This window comes from Gossypium arboreum, chromosome 10, assembly GCF_025698485.1.
Source record: "Gossypium arboreum isolate Shixiya-1 chromosome 10, ASM2569848v2, whole genome shotgun sequence".
NCBI classification, from domain to species: Eukaryota; Viridiplantae; Streptophyta; class Magnoliopsida; order Malvales; family Malvaceae; genus Gossypium; species Gossypium arboreum.
In genome coordinates, this window is record NC_069079.1 from 57,472,512 (window position 1) to 57,496,504 (window position 23,993).

The 23,993-nt window shown below is 34.0% G+C and overlaps 1 long non-coding RNA gene across 1 annotated transcript; it reads right to left on the reverse strand.

The window, feature by feature from the left end:
• Positions 1-2,510: 2,510 nt before the first annotated feature.
• On the reverse strand, positions 2,511-3,437 carry LOC128281657 (uncharacterized). Its single transcript, XR_008271909.1, has 2 exons — positions 3,403-3,437; positions 2,511-2,765 (listed from the first exon to the last, which is right to left on the reverse strand). It is a non-coding gene; the product is annotated as an uncharacterized LOC128281657 (long non-coding RNA).
• Positions 3,438-23,993: the final 20,556 nt, after the last annotated feature.

The following is a 23,993-nucleotide window of genomic DNA, read 5'->3' on the forward strand; positions in this document are numbered from 1 at the left end:
TAACTTCTATAAAAAACAATGAAATTAAGATCTTGGAACTCTAACTTCACCTATTCGAGCTAATTAGTTATCTCTCATTCAATTGTTCAACCTATGTAATTACTAACATAGAATTCAATGGCATTAACTTCACCCTTTCGGTATCTAGCTAAGTTAATCTCCCTTCTCCACTAGCTATATTCCTATTCTAGTCAAGTTGGGCAAAGCCGCTACAAATAAACCTATTGGGTTGATAAGAGCATCATGTATATTTTTATCCTAGTTGCAAATTAACTCATTCATTGGTGCTACTAAAGTTAATCCTAATCTATTCAGTTTAAATCTAAGTATTAATCTTCTCTTCCAAGACAAATCAAGGATATCAAATTAATACAACTTGGTGGACAAACAAGCCAATTAAATAAGCTCAAAACTGAATAAATAATTAACAGAGATCAAAACTATTTAAGAGAAAATAAATTAATTAACTAAAAATAAGATTCATTATCGTTTCAAGAAAATGGAGTTCAGCTCATGTTTATTTAAGAAAAAATCACAAGAAAAAAGTCAAAACAAACTAGCATTGAGAGAAAGTAAAAAAGAAAATAATCTAGAGATAAAAATAATTATTTAACTAATATCTAATGCTCCAGATTTCTTTTTCTTCATGTCTTTGCAAGGTTAAAGTTTCCCTTGGTGTAAGAGAATTGTTTCTTAGCCTCCAAGTTGATTTCCTACTCTTTTCCCCCTTTCCCCCCTTAAATCATGTCACCCCTTATTTTTAGGGTTTTAATCATTTCGCTCCACCGGACGTAGAATTGCAGTAGAGTAGATTGCTTGTTGTATGAAATTTTGAATTGAATATTGTGCTCCACTGCATTAAAGTCCGGTAGAGTGGAAAGCTTATTTTCACTACTTTTTACTCTATGCTCCAAGCTTTCCATTCTTCATCCAAAATCTACAATGTAGAGAGAAAAATAGAAAATAAACCTGAGCTAACTCTAAAAATGATAAAAGTCAAATAAAATATAATTAAGCTAAACAAACTATAAAATGTAATAAAACTAACTCAAATGTTGAAATTCTCTCTAAAGTGTTATAAAAACTATACTAAAATAACTCTAAATATGATAGTTATGACAATTCAATATTAGTTAAAACTTTAGGTAATTAATGAATGAATATTTGAGCTAAATTAGGGAAAAAATGCCATTTTTTTTAATTAGGCTTTTAAGCCGTTTTTTTTTTAATTTAAGGGAAATAGGTCATTTTGGAGAGAGAAACGAAAAGTGCGCCCATGTAACAGCCCGATTTAGACCCTAACCGGAATGGTGGTTTCAGGACCACGAATCCAAGTCAGAAAAATATTTAAAAATTACATTCTGTTTTTATTTTGTGTGAATTTATATCTGTGAAATTTTCGTTCTTTAATTTTATCATTTGAGTGTTCGATTAAATAAAATGGCTTAATCACGTAAAATGAAAATTAGGTAGTAACCTGCATAAGGGCCAAATTGTTAATGGTTTTCTAATTTGGAGAATTTATGTTGTAAATATTCCATTAGCATATTTTTTGGACGGTAATAGACATAAGGTTAATTAGGTAAATTAGTTAATAAGTTAATATATGTTATTATATCATAAAATAAGCCATGCTTTTCTTTATTCATTCTCTTTAACCGAAACTAAAAAAAAAAAAAGAAGAAAGAAATATCAAATCTAGGGTTTGACACTTATTCAAGCTCAAACAAGGTTCGTTTTTGTTCGGTTTTTTATAATTTCTTCATTTTTGAGATCGTTGCTTCGAGTACTACAAAACCCATGCTTGAATTTTTTATTTTGATGAATATTTTGAGTTGTGCCATTGATGAGAGCTTGTGATTTTTGTTGTTTGATGATGAAATATGGAAGATATGTTTTAGATTAACATGTTTTGTATTGGACATTTTGATGATTTTGAGTAATTAAGACTAAATTGCAAAAAAAAATAATTTGAGGGACTAAAATGTGAAATAAATAAATTATATGGGCTTGTATAGATATGGGTAATATTCTGCCTAGCTTGGGTATGGAGAAATTTTGTGTATTTTGTGTTTTGTGCAATAGTGACTAAATTGTAAAAATTGTAAATGTTAGGGGTAAAATGTAATTTACCCATTTATGTGTTTTTGGACTAAATTGAATGAAAATATGTTTGAATGAGCTTAATTTTAATATGTCTAGATCAAGAACCAAAGAAATTGGATTTGGATCGGGGAAAAACGAAAGTTGTCGACTAGCCGCTCTGTTCCGTTTTATATCGTCCGAGGTAAGTTTATAAGCAAATAGACCTGTTTAATAGTAGTTAAATGTTAATTATATATGCTGTTATAAAATGTTAGAATTTATATTTGTTATGGCAGAATATGAAAAGGCTTGGTTATTACATTTCTGAATTCGTTTTGTAACACCCCCATCCCGTAACCGTCGCCGGAATAGGTAAGGGGCATTACCGGACTTGTAACTCATGTCAGAACAGTAAAATTTTGAACTTTTTCTTGAAATAAAGATCATTCATTTAAATAAGTACTAAGCACAGCCAGGGATAAAATTTAAACTTCTCTAAGTAAACATTCAAAAGATGCCATTTTCGCATGGCTTATATACATTAACCAAACTATTCTTCCGCCACTAGTCTATTCTATACATGCCATAAGATAATCCAAAACATAGCAGTACCAAGCAGTGGATAGTGATAGTGTGACAAGTTGCTGACGATCCCCGAGCAAAAGGCCAAATTCAACAATCTATAAAACAGAGAAACATAACAACAGAGTAAGCTTTTATAAGCTTAGTAAGTCTTAAGCTAAGCTTTTATAAGCTTAGTAAGTCTTAAGCAAATTTAAAAAAAAAAACTCTTGAACTCAAATATAACCAATTTGTTTATTTGATTCATATATATAACATTTCATTTCATATCTATAGTTACCCTCATCGGTCAAGTCAAAATGTATATCTCCCAATATCCTATAATATTTCTCCATAACTGTATACCCACATATTCATATAGCATTTTCATATTTGCTTTCCACTTTACAATCATGATTTAATTCTGATGGGTCTAACATGTACAAGTATTTATCGCATACCTGACCAACCAAATTAAAGTCAATCTTACGAATTCTCATATAACCTCTTTCTAGGTATACTGCCCTTTTTGGCCGAATATACACAATTGCGTAATACACAATAAGCAGATAAATTCTCACTTGATAGTGATCTCTTATAAACATAGGTACATTACGTATTTTCACCTAACTTTTAACATTGACCAAATGCGCAATAATCATAGAAACAGTCTTATTGTTTTACTCACATATGCATCACATAACAACCTTGTGATTTAATTCAAATCAAGCTTAAATATAAGCTCAGAATACATACCTGTCCAACTTAACGCATTGAACGTATTTATTAACAATTGTTACTGTGAAGTCATATAATCTTACGCTTTACTCGAATCATCAGCGAGGCCTTTAGCTCGGATAATCCCCACACGTAGTCATCGGGTCTTACCCGGACATAATCTCTGTAATATCCTGATTTTGGGCCTAGTCGGAATAGTGGTTTCGTGACCACAAAATCCAAGATAGAAATAATTATTTTATGATTATTTTAAGGTCTATGATATGATTGCATGATTGTGTGAAAATTTCGTGATGAAATTCTATGCCTAAAGTGCTTAAATTGAAAGTAGGGACTAAATCGAATAAGTTGCAAAACTTGCATTCTAGAAGTTTTTAGTATGAAATTGATTTGGAATATTAATGAGGAGGTATTAAATAGAAATTTGACCAATTTTAAGTTCATGGAAAAAATTAGGACATGGAAGGAATTTTTGGAAAGTTTAGTAGTAAGGGTATTTTGGTCATTTAGTTATTAAAATGAATTAAAAACAAAATTAAAAGCCAATTTTTGTCCATCTTCTTCATTAGGCCGAAATTTCAAGGGTTATCCATAGCTAGGGTTTGTTTCAAGCTTCCAAGCTCCATAGTAAGTGATTCCAAGCCCCGTTTTTAATGATTTTTACGTTTTTGGATTCCCGGTAGCTCAATTAAGCTTATGCTAGCAATAATTCAACCTAGGGTTCATATTTGGAAAAATACCCATAGGTGAAATTTGTGTATTTTGGTGTTCTATGATAGAATATGAGGTTTTAAATTATGTTAGACAACTTGTGCTACTCGGTTTTAAGTGAAAACGAGCAAAAGGGCTTAATCGGTAAAAATACCTAATAGTCATAAGTACATATTAGAGTGAGAATTTGATGTTGCCATAGAAGGGAAAAATGATCAGCATGTTATAAAACATAAGAATAAGGAATAAAGTTTAATTCCCGAGCCTAGGGGCAAAAGTGTAAATATGCAAAACTTTAGGGGCAAAATTGTAATTTTTCCAAAATATGATTTTGGGTCAATTTGAATAATGTGAGTCCTAATTAGACTATATTCTAAATGATAGAGCAAGGAAAACTGAAATTCGGGCTAAAATGGGGAAAATACCAAGTTGTGGACGAAATGGTAAAAGTAGCCATTTTCGCATACGAGGTAAGTTCATGTGTAAATGTAGTAACATAATTGTTGTTTTAAGGAATTTAATGTTGTTTATATGATATGATGCTTATTATTATTATCATGAAACGTTATGTTTTGTGGTTATTGTTGAATAATATGTAATTATGTGAATTACTTGATGAGTATGAACTATCACCGAGTATCGGTTCCGATATTCCGTGGAAGATGGAAAAGATGTGAGATCGAGGAAAAAATCCCGTTTGAACCTTAGGAATAGATTAGGATACAAGTGACATGTCACTAGGATGGTTGAGCATCCGAACTCGTTGAGTTGAGTCTGAGTTCACTTATGGATGCGAATGTCCGAACTCGTTGAGTTGAGTCCGAGTTCGAGAGATGTAACTAGGCATCCGAGCTCGTTGAGTTGAGTCCGAGTTCACTTATGGATGCGAACGCCCGAGCTCATTGAGTTGAGTCCGAGTTCACTTATGGGCGGGTTACATGGTAGCTTGGCTACATATGTGGCACTTATGTGCAAACTTTCCATGTATCCGAATTATATTCCGATGTGTTCAACGGGTAAAGTTCTACTGAAATAGAGGAATACTCAAGATGAAAGGGACGTATTGGTAAGTGTTGTGAAATGGATACTTTGAACAGGTATGTACTTAACCCTCGGGTTGAAAAATCGATATAACAACAATATGGTAAGATGATAAATGAAAATGTGATATGAATGTCTTGGTGATGATTATGCAAATGATGTTTTATGTTTGCTTATATGGTTATGTTACTTGCTATTTGCATGTGAACTTATTAAGCATTTATGCTTACTCCTCCTTTTCATTCCTTGTAGTTTTGACAAGCCAGCTCGAAATCGGGGAGCGGTCGGAGGCTCGCTCACACTATCTCATACCATCTTGGCATAATGGCTTGTATATTTTGAGTATGGCATGTATAGCATTATAATCATTTTGTATATATGGTCTTATGATATGGTTATTGAGTGGTATGGAAATGCTTGGTAATGATTAGCCATTGGAATGGCTAATCATGATCATATTTGGTGTTATGTATGCTAAATTGCTAGCTAATCCATGGAAATCATGAAATAGGTAAAATTTACCATAAAATAAATTCAGACAGCACCAGTGACGTGAGTTTGAAAAATCACTAAAAATAGTAGAGATACAATTAGATGATGAATAATATATGGAATTGAATAATTATGAGTCTATTTTCATATGGATGGAACAAAACAGGTATATGAGTTATATTTTATGAGATGTTTAAATTTTTTTGAAACAGGGCCAGAGCGATTTCTGGACCCCCTGTTCTGACTTTGTAAATTCACCATAAATTTTACAAAGATAATTAGAAGTCATTCTTTATATGTACAGATTCCTTATTGAGTCTAGTTTTATTAGAGACAAACGGCATAGTCATTGAAGCTCTGTAGACGGAGATATCGGATTCGTAATACACAGAGGTCAGAGTAGTCAAACCCTGAAATAGGGGAGACTTTAACTAATAAACTGTACTAATTGGACCGACCAAAAAATCTAGAAAACAATTAGTAGATAGATATGTGAGTCTAGTTTCAGGAAAAATTTACGGAATTGGATTTCGAGTTTTGGAACTCGAGATATGATTTTTAAAGCGACTGTGATGCAGTTAGCCAGCTTGTCTGGAAATTTTAAAATGAATTGTATGAGCTGTTTAAGTAATGAATTAAGTCTATTAACACCTCGTGTTCGACTCCGGAAATGGTCTCGGGTACGGGGCGTTACATTTAGTGGTATCAGAGCAGGTTTAGTCTGTTCTCGGACTAACCGAGCATGTGTAAAAGTTTAGCTATACATGCCACTGATTTGTGATAGTGTGATGTCTTCTGACGCGTATGAGTACCGTCTTATTTGGACAGGGTACTCTCCAACCGAGCTGTGCCGACCATGTTCACGGTTATGTGAAGGTATTTGAGTAAAGTTATGATTATGATAAGTCTCGGTTCAGAAAAGTATGAATAAAAGTTTATGATACATATGTGATAATATGTGAGATGAAAGTTCATGTTGTGATAAATATTCATATTTGCTTAATGCTCATATGATGTAGTGTATGTGGCTTACTTGATAAGATGAACGAAATAAATAGAAAGTAGTAGAGGTATGAATAAAGGTCATAATATTATGATACGAGTGAAAATGTCCTTGTCTTGATTTGGACATCGAATGTTGATAAATGTTAATGATATATAATTTTTATGAGATAAAGGATTATAATGAAATGAACTTATCTATGTTAAATTGTTGGAATGAATTATATGATTGTAATGATATGTACATGATGATGCACGAAATGAAAGTTGTGATTGTGATGCAAATATCTATGTTTGTTTGGCCTTATATAATGTCATGAGCATGAATTAATTTAATTAAATGAATGGATAAGTAAAGCTGTCTAGAAAACATAGAATGTATGCATAAGTATATTGTCTAAATGGGACAATAGGAAAATTGGTGTAAGCCAACATGAATGAATGACATGATTTTGATGATGTTACTATGATGATGGAAGTTGTGTCATATGTATATGTATAAGAAAGTCGAGTCAGAGATCCTACAACCCCTCCCCCTTACCGAAGTGGTACTTATAATGGAATTTTATGAGATTTGTATTGAATAAGTTTCCGGTTGAGAACCCAAAGAGTACAAAGTGATAGAATAATTATAAGTATGATTAGAGATTGAAAATGAGCTGATAAGTAAAGTCGAGCCGAGAAAGTATCGGATTGACGTAAAGATTATTGGAGTTATGCCTTGTCCCGATTAGAAAAGGAATTCTCCTTGGTAAACCGAATTACTCGGTGCAAGGTCGAGAAAAGTGTAAATCGAAATTTATTCAGAATTGGCCTTCTTTAGTGAATGGTTTAATATGAAATTTGTGACGGCAAAACTAGTTGGGGAAATGATAATTGAAATGTGAACTATCCGAGTGTGACAGATTATGACTAGACAGATTTAGCGTCTCTTTTGAGATGTTCTATGTGTTTACCCGTTCTCGAAATATTTCTATGGCTATTGATCTTCAAGAAATTCTTGTTATATGGGAATGTCTTCTAATTCGGTGTTGGATGAAAGCATTGGTAGTCATTTGGTTTATAATTTATATTGCTCTATTTCATCGGGTATTCTATTTCATTTCGTCTTATAAGAATTGATGAGAGAATACGTATGATATTATGATTCTGTTTCTTCTACTTGATGCTTCATCTGATATATATGTATGGGAAGATATATTGATCTTGTTATATTTGATTTCAGTGGGATTAAATGATGTTTTCTTCTGGACTTTCTTTCTTTGAAGAATTATCGGGGTATTCTGTATTTTCTCTATGAGTTTGGTTTTCGATTCTCTGGCATAGTATCGTATCTTGGGTTTCTTTATTCTGGATTTCTTTATTTTGGATTTCTCTATCTTGGATTTCTTTATTCGGTTTCCTTGTTATCTTTGTTCCATAATTTGTCAATTATGACTCGTGTTCGAAGTGTGTTCTTCAGCTCGTGATAATCATATCAAATATGACTATACTTCTAATTTGATCTTAGTAATGTGGTGATTTTAGTATTGAGATTTTTTCTAATTTCTGTGTAAGGATTTGACATCAGTAAAGGCATAGGTGATAAAAGCGCGAGTTTCAGTCGGTATGGTAAATTATTTATTTGAAAGATTTCATGTGACAATTATGTCAGGATTATTTTTCCTAAGTCTGATAATAGAATTTCATTTTGTACGGATAAAAGAGTAAATAGTTTGAACGAGAAGTGTATATTTATTAGAAAAGAGTTGGATATTAGTTTAAGTCACTACGAATGATAAGGTTTCCATCTTGTGAAAGCTGAAAAGTTTATTACATGTTGACAGAGTTCGGATATGTGACAGCCCAAAATTGACCCTAGCCGGGAAGTGGTTTCGGGACCGCTAAACCGAGTCACCGGAATGTTTGAATGTAAAATTTATTGTCTAGAATATGTAATTATGAATGTGTGAAAATTTCAAGATCCGATTTAGCCGATTGCATGTGAATTCAGTTAGTAGGACTTGTGTGACACTTTCAAAAAGTGAAAGGCTAATCTATAAGGACCTAATAGTGCATGTAGTCAAAGGGGAGGACTTGCATGTCAAATTCCCCCCCCCCCAAGTTGTAGTGGCCGGCCATGACAAGGAATCATAGGCTAAACATGTCATGAAACATGTTTTGTTGGTGCACTAGGGGGAAACAATAAACAAATAAGTATGGGTAATAAAGAAAGAAAAAAAAAATGTGTGTGTGTGAGTGAAACCCCCCCCCCTTGTCGTGCATTGTGGAAGAGAAAAGAAAAATTTTGTTCATCCATTTTTCTCTTCTTTGGCCGAAAATACTAAGGAAAAAGGGAGGATTTTTGCTTCATGCTTGGTTTAGAAGAGAACTAGAAGGAGATTTGGCTATACTTGCATCAAGATTAAGGTATGTTTGAGGTTGTGTCATGAGATTCATGCTTGTTTTGGTTGCTAACTTGATGTGCATGTTAGCCATGGTTCAAATCCTTGTTATGCCATGGAAATGGTGTTTGGCCAAGATTGATATTGTGTTGAAGCCATTGCATGCTAAATGTGAAGCTTGCTAATGATGCATGTAATGATGGATTGACTACTCTTGAAATTTCTTTTGGTATTCTTGAGTAGGGCATTGAGTTCTTTGTTTAATCATGACCAAAATTATGGTGTTGTGATGTATTCGGCCATGGTACATCCATAAGTGTGATTTATGCTCATTGCATGGGAAGTAAGATTTGTGTATTGAAATTTTGTTCATGTTTAGTTACAACCAACTTGAGATTCGGCTTTAGCATATATATATGTATATATGTTTGCACACGATGTATTGGTGTGACATATATGCTATTTCGAGGTGTATATTTGCTTGTGATGATGTCTCGATTATGAAGTAAATGAGAGATGTGCATTGAGCTACGATATGTAATGCGTTAGTAGTAAAATGTATGCTGTTTTTGTGTGGTATTAAGTGTATAAGTGGCCTCAACATGGACATGTATGTTCGGCCACAAGAAGGGAAATTGGTGTGCATGCATTCGGTTAGAGGCAAGCATATTGATGCCTATTCTTGGCTTAGAAAATTCGGCTAAGAGGAATATTAACTAATGTGTTGAGTTCGATTCGTGATTTCGTACATATGCGACTTTGATGCCTAATGAGTATATATATTGGCTAGGTATCTTGAATTCCTCTTTCGATGCTCAAATGATAAAACCAATTTATTTGTTAAATTAAGCTCAAGAGCAAAGGGGAGCTAAATCCGATAAGGGGAAGGAAAAAGTCGTCGAATAGCCATCGAAATCGTTCGACCACGTCAGAGGTAAGTTTTCGAGTATCGAAACTTAGATTTTGATTCGATTGAATGAAGTAATAAGCAATCGAAATTGTGCCTTTGTATGTGGCCATTGAGCCGAAATGATATTTTTGCTAAGTGAATTGTGCATAAAAGTTGTGTTATGAAATTGAAACAAAGATGTGTATGAATGTTCGAGTGATATCCGGGCTAAGCCCGAAGGCAATTGTGCAAATTGTGATATCCGGGCTAAGCCCGAAGGCAATTGTGCGAGTTATGATATCCGGGCTAAGCCCGAAGGCAATTGTGCGAGTTGTGATATCCGGGTTAAGTCCCAAAGGCCTTTGTGCGGGTTACCATAACCGGGCTATGTCCCGAAGGCGTTTGAATGAGTAGCTATATCCGGATAAACTCCGAAGGTATGTGATTCGAGAACTTTGAACTTGCTGTAAAAATTTTCAGTTAATACGCTTGTGAAATTCCCAACAACAAGGTACGTTTCGTGTGTGCTTTGCACACTATGAGTAAGTGTATGTGCGTATTCGCTCCGATGATAAATGAGTTATCGGCCTTGACTAAGCCGTTATTAGTGTATGAATATAAGAGTTGGGATTGTGAAGTAAGCATGTCTTTGAGAAGTTGTGCATATGAATTATTGTTTAGCTACTTGAATGCTATGCTTTGGTTGTGTGTATATTATGGCTCGAAACTTACTAAGCATAAATTGCTTACTCCGTTTCTTTGTTTCTCTGTTTATAGATTTTGCTCGTTAGCAATCGGATTCGGGATCATAGAAGTTGAAGTCAACCACACTATCAAAGCCCTTTTTGGTACTCCTTTAGTTGAGTTTTGGATATGGCATGTATAGGACCACCCTTGGTTGTTTTTAAGTACTTTGTGATGTATATGTGTGCGGCCATGCGAAAATGGTTCGTAAAAGTGGAGTATGGAATTTGACCATATGTTGTTTGTAATTATATTTGGTTTCATAATGTGATTATGGTTTGGAATGAGAGAGTTGGTCACATGATCAGCCAATGGAATGGCTAAATATGATCATATGTGGACCTAAGTATGACTAGACTATAGTTGGTCCATGGGAACTACAATATAGGTAAAGCCTACTTTAAAAACAGAGGCTGCCAGCTGTAGTGACGTGGATGTGAAAAATCACCAAAATTTGTAGGAATCGTATTAAATAGTGAATAAATTATGAGATCGAACCTTGACGAGTCTATTTTCATATGAAAGTAATGAAACGATCATATGAATAGTATACCGAGAGATATTAAAGTTCTCGTGAGACAGGCCCAGAACGGTTTCTGGGTTCCCTGTCGCGACTTTGAAAATTTACCATAAATTATCCAGAATGAATTAGAAGTCATTCCTTATATGTCCAGATTCCTTTTTGAGTCTAGTTTCATTAGAAACAAACGGCATCAGTATTGAAACCCTGTACAGACAGATATTCAAGTTGTAACGTGCGAAGGTCAGTGTAGTCGACCCCTGTAACACGGGTGACTTTAACTAATAAACTGTACCAATTGGCCCAACCAAAAATTCTAAAAATAAATACATGGATGGATATATGAGTCTAAATTCAGGGAAAATTTACGGAATCAGTTTCCGAGTTGTGAAACTCGAGATATGCTTTTTAAGGCGACAGCGACGCAGTTTTCTAGCTTGCCTGGGAATGTCAAATTGGTCGGTGCCATAAGTGGTTTTGGCTCGTTAACCCCTCGTGTCCGACACCGGCGACGGTCTCGGGTTCGAGGTGTTACAGGATAGATGAGAATATTGGTAACTGAAGCGTCTGAACTAGACTAGTCTACATTGAGTAAAGACTTCCTGACTTTCAGTAATGTACTGTTGTATGAATTGTGATGTGTTTCAAGACAGTGAGGTAATGTGATAATTTAGAGCATCCGATGTTACATAAAATTGGAGTTGTTAAAGGGGTTAAAGCCGAGCATTGGGATCTATCAAAATTATCCTTGTCAGTGTTGATATTGGGATGGAAATGAGAAGGATTATTCTTGAGGCCATATCAGAATAATTTCTATGGCGGAAAGAGGAAAATGTGATGTATCCTATTGTTAAATGTTTGGCGAGATCTATAAATCATATCTGTATTGAATGAATTCTTACTCATTAGATTCATGGAATTTCAGGTCTCTTTGATTGTTGGATTTCTTGGAATTCCGGTCTCCATTAAATCAAGTTGAGATCCGGGTTTTATGTCATGATATCATGGGAAACTGAGAAGGGTTGAAAGTTTAAGAACAGTTGAGAGTTGAGACTGTAAGCTTTTAGATCATATGAGAAATTGAAGAGATGTAATGGAGGTACAGTCTAAGTGCAAGTTCTTCGACACCGAATATGAGATTAAAAGTGAAGACCACTTTTACGGTAAGATTTTCGGGACGAAAATCCTCGAAGGGGGAGAGTTGTAATATCCTGATTTTGGGCCTAGTCGGAATAGTGGTTTCGTGACCAAAAAATCCGAGAAAGAAATAATTATTTTATGATTATTTTAAGGTCTATGGTATGATTGCATGATTGTGTGAAAATTTCGTGATGAAATTCTATGCCTAAAGTGCTTAAATTGAAAGTAGGGACTAAATCGAATAAGTTGCAAAACTTGCATTCTAGAAGTTTTTAGTATGAAATTGTTTTGGAATATTAATGAGGAGGTCTTAAATAGCAATTTGACCAATTTTAAGTTCATGGACAAAATTAGGACATGGAAGGAATTTTTGGAAAGTTTAGTAGTAAGGGTATTTTGGTCATTTAGTTATTAAAATGAATTAAAAACAAAATTAAAAGCCAATTTTTGTCCATCTTCTTCATTAGGCCGAAATTTCAAGGGTTCTCCATAGCTAGGGTTTGTTTCAAGCTTCCAAGCTCCATAGTAAGTGATTCTAAGCCCCGTTTTTAATGATTTTTATGTTTTTGGAGTCCCGGTAGCTCAATTAAGCTTATGCTAGCAATAATTCAACCTAGGGTTCATATTTGGAAAAATACCCATAGGTGAAACTTGTGTATTTTGGTATTTTATGATAAAATATGAGGTTTTAAATTATGTTAGACAACTTGTGCTACTCGGTTTTAAGTGAAAACGAGAAAAAGGGCTTAATCGGTAAAAATACCTAATAGTCATAAGTACATGTTAGAGTGAGAATTTGATGTTGCCATAGAAGGGAAAAATGACCAGCATGTTATAAAACATAAGAATAAGGAATAAAGTTTAATTCCCGAGCCTAGGGGCAAAAGTGTAAATATGCAAAACTTTAGGGGCAAAATTGTAATTTTTCCAAAATATGATTTTGGGTCAATTTGAATAATGTGAGTCCTAATTAGACTATATTTTAAATGATAGAGCAAGGAAAACTGAAATTCAGGCTAAAATGGGGAAAATACTAAGTTGTGGACGAAATGGTAAAAGTAGCCATTTTCGCATACGAGGTAAGTTCATGTGTAAATGTAGTAACATAATTGTTGTTTTAAGGAATTTAATGTTGTTTATATGATATGATGCTTATTATTATCATGAAACGTTATGTTTTGTGGTTATTGTTGAATAATATGTAATTATGTGAATTACTTGATGAGTATGAACTATCACTGAGTATCGGTTCCGATATTCCGTGGAAGACGGCAAAGATGTGAGATCGAGGAAAAAAGCCCGTTTGAACCTTAGGAATAGATTAGGATACAAGTGACATGTCACTAGGATGGTTGAGCATCCGAACTCGTTGAGTTGAGTCTGAGTTCACTTATGGATGCGAATGTCCGAACTCGTTGAGTTGAGTCCGAGTTCGAGAGATGTAACTAGGCATCCGAGCTCGTTGAGTTGAGTCCGAGTTCACTTATGGATGCGAACGTCCGAGCTCGTTGAGTTGAGTCCGAGTTCACTTATGGGCGGGTTACATGGTAGCTTGGCTAATATGTGGCACTTATGTGCAAACTTTCCATGTATCCGAATTATATTCCGATGTGTTCAACGGGTAAAGTTCTACTGAAATAGAGGAATACTCAAGATGAAAGGGACGTATTGGTAAGTGTTGTGAAATGGATACTTTGAACAAGTATGTACTTAACCCTCGGGTTGAAAAATCGATATAACAACAATATGGTAAGATGATAAATGAAAATGTGATATGAATGTCTTGGTGATGATTATGCAAATGATGTTTTATGTTTGCTTATATGGTTATGTTACTTGCTATTTGCATGTGAACTTATTAAGCATTTATGCTTACTCCTCCTTTTCATTCCTTGTAGTTTTGACAAGCCACTTCGTAAATCGGGAACGGTCGGAGGCTCGCTCACACCGTCTGTATACCATCTTGGCATAATGGCTTGTATATTTTGAGTATGGCATGTATAGCATTATAATCATTTTGTATATATGGTCTTATGATATGGTTATTGAGTGGTATGGAAATGCTTGGTAATGATTAGCCATTGGAATGGCTAATCATGATCATATTTGGTGTTATGTATGCTAAATTGCTAGCTAATCCATGGAAACCATGAAATAGGTAAAATTTACCATAAAATAGATTCAGACAGCACCAGTGACGTGATTTTGAAAAATCACTAAAAATAGTAGAGATACAATTAGATGATGAATAATATATGGAATTGAAGAATTATGAGTCTATTTTCATATGGATGGAACAAAATAGGTATATGAGTTATATTTTATGAGATGTTTAAATTTTTTTGAAACAGGGCCAGAGCGATTTCTGGACCCCCTGTTCTGACTTTGTAAATTCACCATAAATTTACAAAGATAATTAGAAGTCATGCTTTATATGTACAGATTCCTTATTGAGTTTAGTTTTATTAGAGACAAACGGCATAGTCATTGAAGCTCTGTAGAAGGAGATATCTGATTCGTAATACACAGAGGTCCGAGTAGTCAAACCCTGAAACAGTGGAGACTTTAACTAATAAACTGTACTAATTGGACCGACCAAAAAATCTAGAAAAAAATTAGTAGATAGATATGTGAGTCTAGTTTCAGGAGAAATTTATGGAATTGGATTTTGAGTTTCGGAACTCGAGATATGATTTTTAAAGCGACTGTGATGCAGTTAGCCAGCTTGTCTGGAAATTTTAAAATGAATTGTATGAGCTGTTTAAGTAATGAATTAAGTCTATTAACACCTCGTGTTCGACTCCGGCAATGGTCTCGGGTACGGGGCGTTACAATCTCCACACGTAGTCATCGGGTCTTACCAAGAATATATTTTCAAGTTTCAAGTACATTTAAACCCATGTTACAACATTCACATCAACTATCATATTTGTAATTCATTTACCTCATCAAATATCTACTAATACACACCTTTCACAATTTGTTATTCGGCCACAATATATATACACATCTCATACATATTTCACATTAGCCATTTGGCTTTACCACATATGCATGGCTCATACATATTTCACATTAGCCATTTGGCTTTACCACATATATATATCTCATACATATTTTACATTAGCCATTCGCCTTTACCACATATATATATATATATATATATATATATCTTGGACATCAATTTCATCATAACAAAATTGACTAGGTATACTAGTCATTTACGGCTTATAGCCTCACTTTAATACGGATTCGGTACTTTGATTAAAATTTTAATTGATAGTTTATAAGCAACTCAAACAGTTTTATCAATGTTTACTACTTAATCACAAATTCACTACAAGTTGTTTTTCCCGAGCAATAGTCATTAAATTATTCGTAACTGGAGCTACAAAACTCAAAATGAAGTGCCGTTAATTTTCCCTAAAAATAGACTCATACATATTTTATCCATAAAATGTTCAGAATTTTTGGTTTGGCCAATCAATACCAGATTTTTCTTAAAGTTTCCCCTGTATCACTATTTGACTATACTGACCACTCTTCACTACGAATCAAATTCCTCATTGTACAGAATTTAAAATATGTTCTTGTTTTTTTCATTTGAAACTAGACTCATTAAGGAGTCTAAGCATATAAAGTTTGTCTTATAACAATTTTTGTACAATTTATAATTGTTTTCTAAAAATAGAACAGGGGATTTTGGAGTCATTCTGACACTGTCTCACACAACTTTAAATATCTCATTATCAGCAATTGCTTTGCTTACACAGTTTCTTTTATAAGAAACTAGACTCATTAATATTTAATTACATAATTTATTCAGCCCCTAATTCAACTCCAAAAATTTATGGTGATTTTCTAAATTCACGTTACTGCTGCTGTCCTAAGCAGAGTTATTACAATTTATTCTTAAATTTCCAAAGTTCAAACACTTAAGAACTTACTTGAATTTGATCGACTTAGTACAAATCGGCTATTCAACTACTTTCTCTTTTCCCCTATCCAAAGTTGGTGTCCTTTGTTCTTGAGCTTAGAAATTGGCCTCCAAAAGACCGAACATTCCCAAGTCACTTTCCCCTTTTTCTTTCTTTAGTTTCGGCTAGAACCCAAAAACAATGAAGTCTCCCCTATGTTCTTATCACTCACTATCTTTTATTATAATCATTTTACTTAATATAAAATACATATACACATAAATTAAGTGCAATCATGGTCGGCCACTAAAATTAAAATGGTGCATTTGACATGCAAATCCTATCTTTTAAATCATGCAAATATTTGGCCCTTTTAATTAACCTCATACATTTTCAATGTTTCACATATAAGCCCCTTTAATAAAATTCACATCTAAATGACAAAATCAATACACCAAAATTTCACACATGTAATTTCACATATAATAGACATGAAATTTAACATTTAATTATTTTTGCGGCTCGGTTTAGTGGTCCTGAAACCACTTCTCGACTAAGGTCAGATTAGGGATGTTACACGTTTCGACTGAGTTACGACGTCCGAAAGCCCCATATGAACCATAGGAATAGTTAGGATACATATTTCATGACATAGGATTCCGACTTATGTGTGCAAGTAAGAACATGGCATCAATATGTGATTCAGATATATGTGAGCGAGTAAGACCCTGTCTGGGACAGTGGCATCTATATGTGATTACATGTAAGACCACGTCTAGGACGTTGGCATTGTACGATGTGTGTGATTATTCGAGTGTCCTATCCAATTCTGAATGGCTCATCAGGCAACAATAAGTTGTGATTGAACGTATAAACGGGTTGAATGATCAGGTATGAATTAGCTTAATATATAATTGAAATGAGGTAAGTAAGCTTGTTTGATATTGGTTATAAATCATGTATGAAGTAAAGGAAGAATGTATGTGAATAAGGTAGGGATTCAGCCTTGTGAATAAATAATGTGAATATTATTGAAATGAGTTTTGAATAAGGGTATATGTGATCTTGTATATTCGGCCAAATAATATATGTATGTATAAAATGTTGTCTTTGATTCATGAGTTTGTGTATGTGAATATAGGTATATTTGAACATAAAATGACATCATGGCTTTGGAAGTTGAATGATATTTTACCATTTTAACTAGATAAGCATTTGGCCAAGGTAATAATTATGTATGAGATTTTATACATTATTTATGAGATGGTAAGTTTGTAATTAGATGTGAAAATGATATTATAGTTTGATTCAATTTAATTGAGTTGAATATATTATTGGGTTGCTTATTTTCTTATGACTTACTAAGCTTCAAAAGCTTACTCTGTGTTTTTATGTATGATTCTATTTTATAGATTTTGGATTCAAGTTACAAGCTCGAGGATCGTCAGCAAAGTCTATCACACTATCTACAGATTCGGTATTTAAATAATCGAACTTGAATTGTGGCATGTATAGGCTGGAATGTGTTTTGAAATGATGAATTTTGGTTTTGTATAAAGGCCATGCGAAAATGGCTTATTTCTATGCTTGAATTTGGTTACGGCATAATAATGGTTTGAGTCTATTTTGATTAATATGCTACATGTCACGAATGAACATAATATGTGTTATGTGTTTGTATATTGAATTTGGTTAATGATTTTGCATGAGGTATGGAGATGTTAGTCATAAATATTTTTGGTTATTTTGGATGTGCTTTATAAGAAATGGTATATATGTGAACTTGCCCATTATGCTCAGTTTTGATTTAGTATGTTCTTAGCATTATTGTTTAATAAGTTTAGTTTTGATAATTCGATGATGGGAATTTTGGTTGTGTATGTGTTTTAAAGTAGTATGTTTCAACTAAACAAGATGATGAGCAATGAAAAATGTCTATGTTTTCTTTGATCAATCGTTTTAGAATATGTTCAAACATCAAATGTGGCCTTGATTTTAGGGTAAATGCACACCATGCACGTATATATATATATATATATATATATATATATATATATATATTGATTAGGTTATACATAAATGTTTGGTCTTGTAATGAGTCTATATCGAGGATGTAACCATAATTCATGACGTTTGTGATGATGATATATAAATGTTTAGTCGTATGGTTCATTATGAATCTTATTGAGTTAAGGTAAATTATGAAATTGATAGGTAAAGAGAAAGACATATGCATGATACAAATTTTGGTGTTTACTTATGGAATAAGTTAAGACATACGTATATGACATTTTTTCTTATCATATTAGTTAAGTTTTTATGTGCCTTATATGTGAGTAAAGATGTTCATAATTATGGATGCTATATACATATGTATGTGGTTATATGAACTTGCTAATTTTGTGTAAGTTTGCAAATGTATACAATGATATATTAGCCGAATAGACCAGGAAATAAAGTGAGTTGACTCATAACCGAATACTTGCTTTTATTTGGTATTAATATGTAAAGCATAATAGATTCATATAAATACTATGATAATGTCGCATATATGAAATTATTGATATATTATATTATATATTGTTTCATGTGAACGATATGACCATTTATACATATGATATGAAATGCTCAAACTTAAAAGTTGTATTAGTTTATGAAATAAATTTTGATTAACTTTCAAGACTTGTTTATGTGAATATATGAATATTTATATTTAATTATTTGAAATCGTGTTTTATTTCGTAATGCCTTATGACTATATTTTGGCGATGGATATGAGTTAGAGGTGCCAGCTAAACTCACTTTCCCTCAACGTTCAAATGATTGTTAGCCATGCAATGGTAAAAAAAAATTAAAAGGGTAAAGTCAAATTTTTTTTTACCTATACATACCCCTCAAAATATTTTTTCACTCACATCCTATTATCCCAATTCTTTCCAATCTCTTAACTCTCTTAACTCTCTCAATTTTCTCAAGTTCTTGTTCAAAATTTTTTGATAATATCATTTAAAAATATTATTTTTTTTAATTATTCAGTATTTGATTCATTCCGATTAAGTTTCAAAAATGGCAACCTCTCTAATTCATTTCGATGATAAGCACATTTTCGTCGTTCAAGCAAAAATGGTAAGACCAAATTTTAATTTTCATTATTTTTTCTATTAAGTTAAATTTAAAATATTTTTTAATAAATTTAAATATTTTTTATCATTATAAGTAGGTGGATGATTGTGTTTTGGAGGCGTTCATACATAATTTGGAAAAGCCTCCGATTATCGAAATTCGTGGTTACTTGCAAGAGGCGGGATTTTTGCATGAGTCGTGTATGCTCGGAGGCTGTAAACTCGATCCTAGACCTATCAACGGGTTGGTGGAAAAATGGAGACCCGAGGCACACACTTTCTATCTTCCATGCGACGAATGTACAATCACACTGGAGAACGTGGCATTACGACTAAGTCTGCCAATGGATGGACCGGTCATCACAGAAGCTGCGATCATTCCCAATAAAGAGAATCTCTACCCGGCATTATTGAGGAAGGTCCAAAATAAGTTTGATGGTGGTTGGATATCGATGAATTGGTTGGCGAAAAAAATTGATAATCTTCCCGTGGATGCGACAATACGCCCCGAGCATTCATCCTTCAGTTAACCGAGGGCATTTTAATATCTGATAAATCTCAAATTTAGGTACACATAAGGTGGCTTCTACACCTAGTAGACTTCAAAGAATGTAGAAAACTGAGTTGGGGATTAGCCATGTTGGCCACGTTATATCAAGAGTTGTGTCGGGTCACGGAACTGGATAAGATGTCAATCGATGGTTGCCTACTTCTGCTACAGTCATTGGCCTAGTGACGGCTACCATTTCTACATCCCTAAGTGAATGAACAATACATGTTTCATTGGTGACAAGGTAAAAATTATTTATTAATAAATACGTAGTTTGTATAGTAAATGTTTTTCTTTATCATATGTTTGAACTAACATATAGCTTTTACAGGTGAAATCATGGGCCAAGTTTCGTGGGACTAACAAAGGAGCTAGAAGACATTAGGCTGCTGTTAGATTAATGCTCGAAAGTCGAGGTTAGTATAATGTGTTATATTTCAAAATTTGATAGTTGAATAAGTGAGAAATGATTTGGTGGAGTATATGACATTTTGGCATAAAGCATAGCATGTGCAATTGACATTTTTGATTTGGAAAATATATTTAGAAAAAAGGCAAACGATGTTCATGTTTTATGATGGTTGGATTTGATAATTGGAGGCTAATTTGATGATGAAAATAGGGATAATGGATTTGTTATGTTTATATGATATTTAGCATACAAATTAGGTGTACTTGAAAATTGTTGTTTATGTTTAAAATTGTTGACGTGACTGTGGTGTAATGTATATAAGTTGATAGTGAATAAAAAAATAAAAAAAATATAGTTGGTCATGTATAAAGTTACCTAACGTTTTATATGCAAATGATTATTGAACTGTGTGATATGGCCAAATTAGTTTAACAACCGCATGTTGTAACACCCCTTACCTGTACCCGAGTTCGGGATCAAATACGAGGCGTTACCAGACATGTACTCGAACATTTTCAGGAAATACGGGTTATAAAATTTTGTTTCAATTTGAACCCAATCAAACAACATCTTAGTGTCACTATTATGGGCCTACAGGGCCCAAAACATACATTGAAAAAGGTCCGAGACTAAACCGAGGACCTGGGAAAGTTCTTGAAAAATTTTCTAAGTTAAGCCTCACACGCCCATGTAGAGGCAATGCACATGCCCGTGTGCTTTGGAACACACTCATGTCCCCTACTTGTGCGGAATTAATTGAATTTATTTTCTATTTCGAACCTACAGGGGTTTTCACACGGCCAAGCACACGCCCGTGTCCTTCACACGGCCTACACTCGCCCGTGTGGTCACCCGTGTCCAAAAACTCGAGCATTCTATTTATGACGTCAGCATGCATTTAGGAGCACACGGCCAAGACACACACCCGTGTACTGGGCTATGCCCTTCACACGGTTGAGACACATGGTCGTGACCCTACCCGTGTGTTTACTACCATGCATCCTAACTTAATATTTTTAGGTGCAGCACGGCCATTTTACACGCCCATGGGGTGGTCCGTGTGTCACACACGACCTAGATACATGCCCGTGTGTCCACCCGTGTGGACCTTGTTAGGCTATTTTCCAAGCCCTAGGTCACCCTTTAATAACCATATCCACTTATAGTTTTCAATAACACTTAATATGGTCTAATTGTACTCTTAAATGACCATAATATACCTCATTGCATGTAAACCTCATCTCATCGGTTTTTATACATGCTAGGTTGTCCCCTTTATCTTAAGGATTTCCATGACTTGTGACTCAATTAAGATTGGCTCGTTACCTTAACTCATTGCCAAAATTGTGGCCTAACCACCACATGTGATTTGGTCATGCTACATATGACTAATTTAATACACCATATTTAATCATCACAAGAACATTGGAACATAACATGCACAATTTAGTAGGTCATAACCTACACCAACATGAGCCAATTTTCATGGCCATATACAAGTGAATATGTATACTTTTATAATCCTTCATATTGGCTAATCAAATGACTCATATAACAAAATAACAAAAGGCCTATACATGCCATTGAACAAAATAAGAGTATCTATATACCAAAGCTAGACAAGATGATAGTGTGTTGACTCTCCAACCATCTCCCAATCTTCACGAGTCAACGAGCTCTGTAAAACAGGGAAAAGAGAGGGCTAAGCATTTACATGCTTAGTAAGCCCGAATAACTGGAAAGTAAACTTACCGATTAATTAGCATACATCCATATTAGGCAATAAAACCAACAAGCATGAAATAGTTTCCCTATCACATGCACTCAATCAACAAGTTAGTTTCATAACAAAGCACCATGTAATTTGTCTTAGATGAGCTCATTATTCAACATTTTCATTTTTATATCTCTTGTTAATCCTATTGAGTTTCTAGGAAGTCTCGATGGATTATCCATTTACCGTCAAGTCATAAGAGCAATCATCTCAACTATGCACTCCTGCGAACCTCACATCATACGGCGGGATTACCAGTTCAGGCTAAATCCTTTGCAGCGACAAACACCCGTAATGAGCTCGGATCTGAATTACTAGTCCAGGCTAAATTCAGACCCTAGTCGGATTACCCGTCCGGGCTAAATCCATAATGCACACATATTATTCGGGAGGCTTGATCACTCAAGGAACACCCATCCAGGCTATATCCTTCCTATATTTGAGATCAACAGATTACTCGTCTGGGCTAAATCTTTTTCTGCAACACATGCAGGATCTCAAATCATGTAAGCCATGGTATATCCATCGAATTTCCCTTTTTGACTTCAACCGGGACATTTATTATCATTTCATTATTATTAACATACTTCACGGATTTTCATGCCATCATTATAACCAATTATCATACATTCATAACACATGTAACTAGGCATATTAATAGTTTACTTAACGTTATTCGAACTTACCTGGAATCCGTTTCGGTTTTGCGTCTTGGTTATTCCGAAACCTTGAGTTTTCCTCCATTGATCTCCGAACTTTGTTCCTTGGCGTCTATAACAATAAAAATGAATCATTAATACCTCACATTATTCTTTTCGAGTCTAAATTTCACCCCCAGAAAAAATGACTATTTTGCCCCTAACCTTTCACATTATTTACGATTTAGTCCCTAGGCCCGTATGATAAAATGCATGAATTTTATACATAGCCGAATGTTCTTTCCTCTTATGGTAGCCCACATTTTTCCATTATTTCACATTTCTACCACATATTTTACACCTTTTGCAAAAAGGTCCTTTTAGGGGTTTCTCATGAAAATCACCTAGAAAAATATGTTTAACACACATCCAACTTTCATATTCCTCCATTAATCATCAAAGAATAAACATGTCAGACATGGGTCACTTTACATACATGAACCCTAACTCAAAATATGGGTAGAAATGGAAAGAGTAAGTTATCGGGATTTCAAAAATACGAAGAACATTAAAAACGGGGCTTGGGATCACTTACTATTGAGCTTGAAAAGTGAAGAAACCCTAGCTATGGTGGCTCTCAAATTTCAGCAGTGAGCTGGAGAAGATGAGCTAAGTTTTGGCTTATTTTCCCATTTTATTTCATTAATTAGCCAAATGTCTAAAATGCCCTTAAGCTCTTTTTTCAAATTTTATCCATACAATGCTTATTAAGGACTTCTAATTAATAATCTAAAGCAATTTTGTACAAATTACTTTTAGAATCCAAGTTTTACACTTTATTCAATTTGGTCCTTAATTTCCAATTGGACACCTTACTCATAGAATTTCTTCATGAAACTTTAACACATGCATATACTCATATTCTAGACCTCATAATAATCATAAAATAAATATTTCAACGTCATATTTGTGGTCCTGAAGCCACTGTTCCGACTATGCCCTATTTTGGAATGTTACATTTCTCTCCCCATTTTAGGGAGTTTTGTCCTCGAAAGTCTTACCAATAAAAAGGTTAAGATATTGGCTTCTCATGGTTTCTTCTGGCTCCCATGTAACCTTTTCCACACCATGTCGATCCCATAAGACTTTTACCAAAGCCACATCTTTATTTCTCAGCTGTTTAACTTCATGAGCCAGAATCTTTACCGGTTCTTCACCATAGGTCATGTCCGGTCTAATTTCGATCTCTGTCGGTGAAATCACATAAGAGGGG